Source organism: Hippopotamus amphibius, chromosome 8 (assembly GCF_030028045.1).
Source record: "Hippopotamus amphibius kiboko isolate mHipAmp2 chromosome 8, mHipAmp2.hap2, whole genome shotgun sequence".
In the NCBI taxonomy this organism is placed as follows: domain Eukaryota; kingdom Metazoa; phylum Chordata; class Mammalia; order Artiodactyla; family Hippopotamidae; genus Hippopotamus; species Hippopotamus amphibius.
The window spans coordinates 10225047-10236183 of NC_080193.1; the positions used below are offsets into that span (position 1 = coordinate 10225047).

Here is an 11137-nt window from a genome sequence, read left to right on the forward strand (position 1 = left end):
CAGTGGTGCAGTAAGGAAAGTATAGGAGGGCACAGCAATGGGGAAGCCAATGGCAGGAAGGTAGAGGGAGAAGGAGTGATAATTACATCCAACTTGACAACAGTAGCCTTTATTTTTATTTTTTATTTATTTATTTTTTTGCCACACTGTACAGCTTGTGGGATCATAGTTCCCCGACCAGGGATTGAACCTGGGCCCTTGGCAGTGAGAGTGCAGAGTCCTAACCACTGGACCGCCAGGGAATTTCCAACAGTAGCCTTTAGACAACAGCACTCGATGTCTATAGCACCTAAGGGTCATTGTTAACCTGGAGACGCTCAGGTGCAGTGAAATGTTAGAAAAAAACCTCCATGACTTCATAATGGTGAAAATGTTTGTTTAAGAATATAAATTGTAGGACTTCCCTGGTGGAGCAGTGGTTAAGAATCCGCCTGCCAATGCAGGGGACATGGGTGTGATCCCTGGTCTGGGAAGATTCCACACGCCTCGGAGCAACTAAGCCCATGCACCACAACTACTGAGCCTGAGCTCTAGAGCCCACAAACCACAATTATTGAGCCCACGTGCCAAAACTACTGAAGCCTGTGAGCCGAGAGCTGGTGGTCTGCAACAAAGAGAAGCCACTGCAATGAGAAGCCTGCAAACTGCAAAGAGTAGCCCCACTTGCCACAAGTAGAGAAAGCCCACGCGCAACGAAGATCCAGCAGCCAAATAAATAAATAAATAAATAAATAATTTTTTAAAAGAATGTAAATTGTAGAGACTTCCTATAAGAAGCCTGGAGAGGCTTTAGTTCTTGAGTGTTAGCTGAAGCATATTTAACATGTTTCGTTAATGAAGTGATCATAAAGGGCTCTAGCCATTTCCCAGCTGCCCGCTAGGTGGCGCGATGTCAAAGTCTATAAAAGGATCCCCATCTTCCCTGTTCCCATCCAGGCTTCCTGCCTCCTAGGTTCTATTTTCTGAAATGCCCACTAGAAAGCAGGGACCCATCCAGTCCTGTGACTGCTCAGTGTTGTAAACATCTCTGTCTCTTGATAACTAGGATATCCTATCTGCTCCTCACAAGATGATTAAACATCACAGCAGTTTAAATTCACAGGCAACTGCTCCACCTTCCTTCTTCCTGGAGACCTTGAACCCTGAATGAGATGGCCAAACTCCTCTGCACCCAATGCCCAGATCAGCTGTTCCTTCCTCTAGGAACCGTTCCTTTCGTCCCAAGACAAAACATTGCTTTACGTTGCTCTCGCAGGACAATTTATAAACATTTCTAATAGGTCTTAAAAATGCTTTAATGAGACCCACGGAGACAGGCTGGGACCTGGGACCCTTTGCCGCAGCGCTGCAATGCTTGCACCTGGACACACCTCTCCTTCAGCAACAAAATACAAAGAAACTGTACGGGACTAAAAATAACTGCGTGCATGCTGCAGTTGGGGCAAATTCTGGACCCAGAAGATACAAAGAGACCAAAAAACTCAACTGCTACTTCTGCAGAGCCCGGAGCAAAAGCAAAAGCCAGGGGGTTGGCAGCAAAAACGGGGTACTGCTGCGCATGACCCCTGCACACACCACCACCTAAGGGGTGGGCAAAACACCTAAGCCACCCCTCGGGCCCCACCCCTGGACACACCCCTACCCTCACCCCACATAAGGAACATGCTTGCCCCCTCCCTCGGGGAGTGAGCCAGCGAGGGAAACTGTTGTTTGTTCTTGATCCCCCCCCCCCCCCCGCTGCAGCAGGGACCCCAGTGACGCCTGGCCTGAATTTCTTGTCTGGTCTCTAGTCAATTTCTATTGCTTGGGGAAAGCCAAGGTCCCTGGTCGTAGCAAAACTTAGTAGATAGCTGAGGCTGTGGCCTTGATTTTGGATATGAAATACAAAGATATCCAGCAGAAAGTAGACAGCAGACAATTACTGTTGGATTGAGAAACAACTTTATTTAATACTTTGAAATCAGTCTGACCTCCTTTATATGTTCTCCTGATTTTCATTCTCCCTACATTTTCTCTAGGTTCTCTAGGTATTGTGTAAAAGAGAATAAGAACTCAGCCAGCCTCATACCTCCAGACCCTGAGTAAAGAACCCAGGTTAGCTGGAACGGACTTCTGACTTACAAAACTGTGTGATAATAAATGGCTATTGCTTTAAGCTGAAAAAAAAAATTATGCTTTAATAGTGTACGTTTATTCATTGACTAAGAGTGTGGTATTTATCCACTCATGTTTATTTTATAACCCAGACAGATGTACTGTTTCTTACCTTGTCCATAATTTAATTCATTGAAGACGCCCAGAGAAGTCAAGGCTTGTTTTCAAAGCTTGACCATGGTGTAAAAATTTAATAAACGGAAACCTCAATTAAATAGAATTGGGAGATCAGAGGGGGAGCTCTCGTGCCCTGTAACCTTAGTCAAGCCCAATAGGAAGAAGAAAGACTCTTCTTCTTTCCTGTCAAGGACTCAGCCAATGAAAAGCCGTGAACTCTACTAGAGCCTTCCCAACTTCCTTTTCCCGTCTATAAAAGCATTCTCCTTCCCTTGACGTTTGCAGACTTACTTATATGAAGCTCACCATGGCAGCCGACCCTGAATTGTAATTCTCTGCTGATCCCAAATAAACCCATCTTTGCTGGAGAAATACCTGGTGGTCTATTTGTTTTGTCAGCAGTTTTAGAATACATAAATGCCAAGGTTTTTCTGGTGTAGAAAGTATGCGTTTTGGCCAATTAGTTTCTATTTATTGTCTTCTCTGATGCTTATTTTATTTTATTTTTTAATTGTATTTATTTATTTGGTTGTGCCGGGTCTTACTATTGGCAGCCTGGCTCCTTAATTGGGGCATGCGTGTGGGATCTAGTTCCCTGACCAGGGGTGGAACCCAGGTCCCCTGCATTGGGAGCACCGAGGCTTAACCACTGCGCCATTAGGGAAGTCCCTGATGCTCATTTTTTAAAATCTGATTTTTTTTCTAAAGATGAGTTTATCTTTAAAACACATGTGGGGTTTTGTTGTACCTAGAGATTTGACTGTGGGATGAACTTTTAAAAACGGAAATAATAAGTGCACCATTTTAAAAATCATGAAACTGTAGCAAGCAAACTTGACTGTACATCAAACGAAGAAAAAGGAAACTCATGAGTTGTGGTACAAAAATAAGAAGGGGAAATATTAATATTCTATGTGAATTATTTGTGATTTTCTGAAAAGTAAAGACCACAACTATCCTTCTTGTATATTTTCACACATTTCCAAACTTGAAATGAATAAAAGAAAGCAAATACAAAACACATCAAATGCCAACATTGAGAAATAGTGGTTACATTTGACTTTTAGGTTCATTCTTCCAATAGACTAGAAATGCTCAGGGTTCACACTTTTTTTAAATTAATTAATTTATTGGCTGCTTTGGGTCTTCATTGCTGCATGTGGGCTTTCTCTAGTTGTGGTCAACTGGGGCTACTCTTTGTTGCAGTGCTCTGGCTTCTCACTGTGGTGGCTTCTCTTATTGCAGGGCACGGGCTCTAGGCGCACGGGCTTCAGTATGTGTGGCGCACGGGCTTAGTTGTTCCTCAGCATGTGGGATCTTCCAGGACCAGGGATTGAACCCATGTCCCCTGCGTTGGCAGGCAGATTCCTAACCACTGCGCCACCAGGGAAGTCCCACGTTCACACTTTTGTTAGCCACCAACAGATTCAAAATTCACACACTCTACTAGGATTGACAAGGGGTGGACAACTGCCGAGACCAGCTCGGCGACTCGAGGTGAGTGACGAGTGCCGCAAGCTTGAAGAAGACACAGACACAGACTGAAGAGAAAAGTGGGACCCGGGGGCTCAAGACCTCTCGGATCAAGAGCCCTGCTGATTCATCCCAGGTTGCTTTTATTGAGTTCGTGGGCTAACATTCTCAGGTTACACCCATAAACAATCAAAGGCCTCACATGACTGAGGCAATTATCTTTGTTTGCTTCCTGGGTCCGAGTTGAGCAGGTGTGGATTTGAGCTGGGCCTGGAGAGCAAAACAGCCCTGGGGGCAGGAGACCTCTCTCAGATATTGGGGGTCTGTGCCCCACCCCTGTTGGCCCCTCTGCGACTGTGCCTGTCTTAGGTTGTTCCTCCCTTGAGGAATCTTACCCGTCTCTGGCTAACCAGTCATCCTCCAGGGCTAAACAGGGTGATATAAGGAAGGCTCTATACACCACCCCTGTTGGCCCCTCTGCGGCTGTGCCTGTCTTAGGTTGTTCCTCCTCTGAGGAATCTTACCTGTCTTTGGCTAACCATCCGTCCTTCAGGGCCAAACAGGGTGATATTAGTCTCCACGCCCCGCACCCTCAGCTCCTCCACTGCTCAAGCAGGACATTCTGAATCCCATCGCTCGGCCCACATACGTTAACATTTTCAAGGTTTCAGAAAGGTTCCCGAATGTCTTCCCACAGACAACTGTGTGAAATAGTTGATCAATAATAATTTTTATGTGAGTGTGAATGATAGTCTTGGGTGAAACACACAGGATATGATTTATTGCAACTTTAGAGGTCTTATTTCTATGACACTCTCTAGCAAAAGTGTTTGAAAGGAAAGGCTATTGTCCAGTTTCAGGTGGTCTTAGGACACTGTCTGGTTTGTTTAACAAATTTTTGAAAATACATCTTTGAAATCATGGAGAAAAATGTTTTGGGAGAAATGATCATGTCCACAGAGTGAGTTATTAGAAAACACTTCTCAAAACACATTACCTTTTTGATCTAAATATAAGAAGAGGTTTGTTCCTTTTGCAACAATGGAGTCTGTGACTAATTCCATATGGTATAGATATCAGTTCTTTAATATTTAGTTAAAAGAGACCAAAAGGAATCCCCATTTTTCCTAAAGAGACCCCATAGACATGGTTTTAAGAGTGAATTTTTTCAACCTCAGCAGTATTGACATTTGGGGCAAGATAATTCTTGTTGTGAGGAGCTATAGGGTATCTTGCAGAATGTTTGGCAACATCCCTGGTCTTTACTCATCAAATGCCAGTAGCACCCTTCCCCAGTGTTGACAGCCTTAAATGTATCCAGACAGTCCCAAATGTCCCCTGGGGACCAAATCCTCTCTGGTTGAGAACCACTGGAAGACAGCATAATCTGTGTTCCAGAGAACTAGGAAGTACTCTCTATAGAGGTACAATATTCTATTCTATGCCTTATAATTGAAGAAAAATATGGGATTAAAAAGGCATGACAGGGCTTCCCTGGTGGTGCATTGGTTAAGAATCCACCTGCCAATACAGGGGACACAGGTTCAATCCCTGCTCCAGGAAGATCCCACATGCCGCGGAACAGCTAAGTCCGCATGTCACAACCATTGAGCCTGTGCTTTAGAGCCCGTGAGCCACAACTATTGAGCCCATGTGCTGCAACTACTGAAGCCCACGCACCTAGAGCCTCTGCTCCGCAACAAGAGAAGCCATGGCAATGAGAAGCCCGCGCACCACAACAAAGAGTAGTCCCCCACTCACCGCAACCAAAGAAAGCCCGTTCACAGCAAAAAAGACCCAACACAGCCAATAAAATAAACAAATAAATAAATTTATATAAAAAAAAAGAATCCGCCTGCCAGTGCAGGGGACACGGGTTCAATCTCTGGTCCAGGAAGATCCCATATGCCGTGGAGCAACTAAGCCTATGCACCACAACCACTGAGCCCATGTGCTGCAATTACTGAAGCCCGGGTGCCTAGAGCCCAAGCTCTGCAACAAGGGAAGCCACCACAATGAGAAGAACCGCTCCCCACAACTAGAGAAAGCCCTCACACGCAGCAACGAAGACCCAATGCAGCCAAAAAAGAAAAAAATAAAATAAATAAAAAGGCATGACAGGGTGTGAATAAGGTAGGAAGAAAGAAACTCCAATAAAAGACCCAGCACCAGAGCTGAACTCACTGTGTAAACACCTGGAGGCCAGGATTTAAGGGGAGGTGATGTGAGCCCTAAATAAATTGATTTGATTTTTTTCACATTCGAAAGAGGGTGGCTAGCAAACAGCAAGATGGAAACTCTCTGCAGTGATAATGAAACCATCACTGACTGAGTACCAGCTCTGTGCCTGAAATATGCATGCAAACGTTGTCAGACATTAACTGTGTTTAGGAGACCTGGGCCTACACGTGATTTTCGATACCCCGCCTGAAGAAGTGCATTATTTCATTATTTTCATAAATGAAAGTATAGCCTGGGATATGTACCCGGAACAGACTGTCCCATATACATGTCTGTGATGGAAATGACATATGTCTGTGCTGCCCGATATGGAGGCAGTGAGTCCCATGTGGCTCTTGAGTGCTTGAAATACGACCACATTTCTCGTGCCACCTGTAGAAAATCGAATATTTTGCATATATTGAAGTAAAAATCTATTATTTACATTTCCTTTACCATTTTCATTTTCCTGATGTGTTTATTAGAAAATTCAAAATTACATGTGTGCCTGGCATGATATATTTTTAATGGGTGCCAATCTAGAACATGGAAAATGATGCCTCCTTCAACTTAAACTTAACCCTACTCTGGGGCAATGTCCCAGCCAGGCAGGACCTGCAGGTGGAGCTGGAGACCCTGATAACGTTCCGCTATACTTCTTCCAGCTCAGCCCAAAGCCCAGAGAGGATTCTAGACTTTCATTCTGACTCCCACGTTTCAGATCTTCCTAGGTTGGACCCTGTGCCCTTTCTTTTGTGTGCTCACTGCTTAACACTAGAACTGACATTGAATTAGGACACATTAACTATTTCCACATTAAGAATGAAGGGCTTTCGGGAACCAGTGACATTTAAATTGCAGAAGATCCCACAAACCTGTTCAGCGGCTCTCCCTCCAGGAAGCTGTCAAGGAAGAGCTTCAAGAAGCAAGCACAAGCCCTGTCTGCCTAGCCTTTCTTGAGAAACCCTTTGTGGTATAATGAAAAATACATTCATCCTTTGTCCCTGGTTCCTGGCACAGGGTTCCTAAAGCCCTTGGGATTTCCTGAACGCCTTTGGACCACACCTGTGTTGATACTAATGAGGTGATGGGAGTGGGGTGTCCTTACAAAGCATCAGGATGGAGCTGGTCGCCAGAAAGACCAAAGAGACGATTCAAGGACCTGGAACTTTGGCCACCTGCTGGCCATCTTGGGAGGGGGCGCTGAAGATTGGGTTATAAAACCTCTTGAAAGAGATTCAGGGAGCTTCCAGGTTGATGAGTACATTGATGTTCTGAGGTGACTTGCCCGCAGAAGGCACAGAAGCTCTCCACCATCCCCTTACCTACCTTGTCCCATGTGTCTCTTCCATTTGGCTTTTCCTGACTTGTAGCCTTTAGCATAAACTGGTACATGAAGGTAAAGTGCTTTCCTGAGTCCTGTGAGTCATTCTAGTGAATGACCAAACCCGAGGAGGGGGTCGTGGGAACACCTGAATTTGTGGTCACCCAGGCAGAAGTGTGAGGAGCTTGAATATCTCATTTGTGACTGGCATCTGAAGTGGGGGCCGTCTTGTGGGACTGAGCCCTTAAATCTATGGCGTCTGACACTAGCTCGAGGTAATTAGTATAGAATTGAAAGGAACCGTGTGTACCTGGTTGGAGAATTTGGAGAATTAGTCGTGGTTGATGTCAGAAAATACCACGTACCCGTGTCCTTGAAACATGGACACATCTGCATTCTTCACTACACCAATTTACTGCAAAAGGACCCTGATGGGGAGGTCCTCTATACTCTGTGATTTCTAGGAAGAATGGCACAAGGCTCAGTTGGCAGTGGGAGAAGTTGGTTTCCGAGATTACGGATTTGAAACCGTAGCTGAGAGCTATTCTCCTAGATGACCCCAAGGATGCTGAAATTCCCAGGTAAGACCCTGTTCCCACTGCCCCCTTGCTCACTGAGGACTCCAAGATAATTGACATCACCATTGGTTCTCCATTAAAGGTGGGAATGCTTTGAATTTTGGCATTTTCCTATGTCTATACTCCTCAGTCCTGCGTGCAGAGTAGAATCACCTGGTGATCTGTGATAAAGCCTGATGGGTGAGTCCTGCCCTAGGCGTGAGCCACAAGGCAGGGTTGGTCATGAGTATAGATTGGTTTCCTCTGAGTCAACCATTATTTGAAGGAGTGACCCAATCATAAAGTTTTCTCTACGCAATGCTGCTGTTACCAAACCAAACTTGGGTCTGCTCACCTGTGCACAGTAAAGTCAATCTACTGACACTGGGTTGTGTTGAAGGAAAGTGCAATGTTTACTGCAGGATGTGCAGCAAGGGATTCAGGTAGCTAGTGCTCAAGAGACCCAAATTCCCTGATGGCTTTCAGGGAAGGGTTTTTAAAGACAAGGTAAGCGGGGGAGGTCGTGGAGGGTATGATCAGCTCGTGGACATTCTTCTGATTGGTTGGTGGTGAGTTCATTGGGAGTCAACATCACCAACCTTCTGGTTCCAATCAGGCTGGGGTCTACGTGTTTGTAGGCAGCATACACTTAACTCCTTCCACCTGGTGGGGGTTTCAGCACCTGCAAAACAGTTCAAAGGCTATGGCTCGGAATATTGTCTATAGCCCTTAAAGAGGAGCTAAAGGTCCGTGACTTTGTTTAATGGCTAAACTAGTATGATTTTGTCTTGCTTGACTGTTTTTCTCTGCTTCTGCATTTTTTTTTAATGCAAAAATTCAGGTTTTATTTTTACTTATTCTTACATTGGTGGGAGCTGATGTCAGGAACTGAAAGCAGGCAATTTTTGTTTTCTACCTCTTAGCTGAACAATAATACACACAGTGTGGCATTTTCATTAGGCGAGGCTTGCTTCTTTACATTTCACACTAGAATACAACATTACTGTTTTCTTGAATAAAATGACCCGGTTGCTGAGGAAACCATCTTTGGAAGAAGTGTTTAAGCATATTTTATTTAAATAAATACTCCAGTAGGAAATGGAGAATTCACTGCCTTTACTTAGAAGAACGCTGAGTAAGTAGTTATATGTCAAGTTTATCTGCATAGTTCATCAACATTTCCTTATTGGAAACATCAATATTTCCACATCACAGTTCCTAAAAAGATGTTAAAGTCTCAGAATTCTGTATCTCCTTTGGCTTGCCTCTCTCTTGATTCTACCCAGGCTTTATTAATGGTTCGCTTCATGCCATCATCTCCATCTTCATAAATTTTCTGTAATCATTAATCCCTCACTAGGATCTGTTTCAGTGTCACAGGAGGGCTTCTCTTTCTCTTTGCATTCTTTCTCAACCTGAGTCAGGTAGTCCCACCGTGTGTTTTCTTTCTTCCTACATAAGATAAGAATTGTATCAATATTGATCTTTTTTTGAATTGCCTTCCCCAGAGATGGGTTTCAAGAGATTGTTCACAATCATGGAGTAACTCTTCCCATTTAGATTCTTCACCAAAAGATCAAATGACCTCTCTGTGAAATGTACCTGCACATTCTCAGTGGGGACTTGATGAATTCCAGTTAAGGTTATGTAGATTTTAACAAACTTATCTGACTGATCCCATCCATAATTACTGATTTTTACTGTATATCCTGTTGTAATAGGAGCAACCACAGCAGCTGGCTTTTCATTTTCCAGAAGTTCTGCTTTCCTCTGTGATTTCTGCTGCATCTTATTCTTGATTTCTGTCTCAATCTTGGATTTTTCAGCTGTCAGGGCATCACGTACTCTTTCTAGTTACTTTTTCCAGCAGCACCTTTATCTCTTCTAGATCTTTCTGTAGCTCTTCCACAGCTGAAGCCATGGTCATGCTGCATCAGGAAACGCCTCAGTTGCAGAGGTGCAGGGGCGAGGACAGGAAACGCCCCACCGAGCGCGCTTACCCTGTGCGCAGAACGCACCAGCACCTCTGCTTCTGCATTTTATTAGTTTTCTGATTAAATGTATTCTTTGAAACTCGGGTAAGGCCTGGGAGGCCAAAATGTTTTTACAAACAAGAGGCAGGTGGAGGATATGGTGGGTGCGGGGAGTGGTCTGTCCTGGGACGGCCCCACAGGGTCCTCTTCCATCACACTTCCCCACCTCCTCTTAATTTCTGCCTTAGTTCAAGGTCTTCCTGCCATGGTCAAGCCTCAAGTTGAATCTCTTTCATAGAGGGAAACCGCCTATTTCTATTCTTGAATTCCTCACAAAATATGTAACATAATATCGTCATTTTCCTTAGATTTGTGGGGGAAAAAATATACTACTAATGTGTGTCGAACTGATTTGAGATAGGATGTGGGCACATAATATTTCAATATTATATTGTCCCATATATCTTCTTTTGCTTATTTTCCCCATTCAAAAATGTTTACTGATTAACAAGTTAACTACCATGAGACAAGGTATGTGTTAATAGGGGTCATTAATTGGGTCATATGTTGGGAGTTCAGGAAAGATTTCTGCAGAAAATTTTATTGAGTGTGGAAAGAGCAAAAATAAACCCACTTACATGCAAAAGGGAAGACTTCCCTGGTGGCGCAGTGGTTAAGAATCCGTCTGCCAAACAGGGGACATGGGTTCAAGCCCTGGTCCAGGAAGAGCCCAGATGCCGCAGAGTAACTAAGCCCATGGGCCACAACTACTGAGCACGTGCTCTAGAGCCTGCAAGCCACAACTACTGAACCTATGTGCCACAACTACTGAAGCCTGCATACCTATAGTCCATGCTCCACAACAAAAGAAGCCACCTCAATGAGAAACCCATGCACTACAACGAAGAGTAGCCCCAACTCGCCACAACTAGAGAAAGACCTTGGAGTCAATGAAGACCCTACACAGACAAAAATCAATCAATCAATCAATCAATTAATCAATCTTTAAATACAACAACCAAAAAACCGCACCAGATGTGGCCAAACACTTGCAATTCTAGAACACTGAATGCAGGCTCACAACTCCATGACTTTGAGTCAACTGTCCTTCTCCCCCATGTTGTCAACTTTCAATGCTCAAATCTCTACATATCCATTCTCAGAAGTATGAACCCCAGACCAGCAGAATCGGCATCATCTGGGAACTTCTTTGAAATAAAAATTCTGAGCAACTACCCCAGACTTACCTGAGTCTGGTCCTCTGGTGGTGGGACTCAGCAGTCTGTGTCTCAATAAACCTGCCAACATAACTCTGAGCA

The 11137-nt window shown here is 44.3% G+C and overlaps 1 pseudogene; it reads right to left on the reverse strand.

Moving 5' to 3' along the window:
• Positions 1 to 8963: 8963 nt before the first annotated feature.
• Positions 8964 to 9766, reverse strand: LOC130859305 (calcyclin-binding protein-like; annotated as a pseudogene).
• Between the last annotated feature and the right edge of the window lie 1371 nt (positions 9767 to 11137).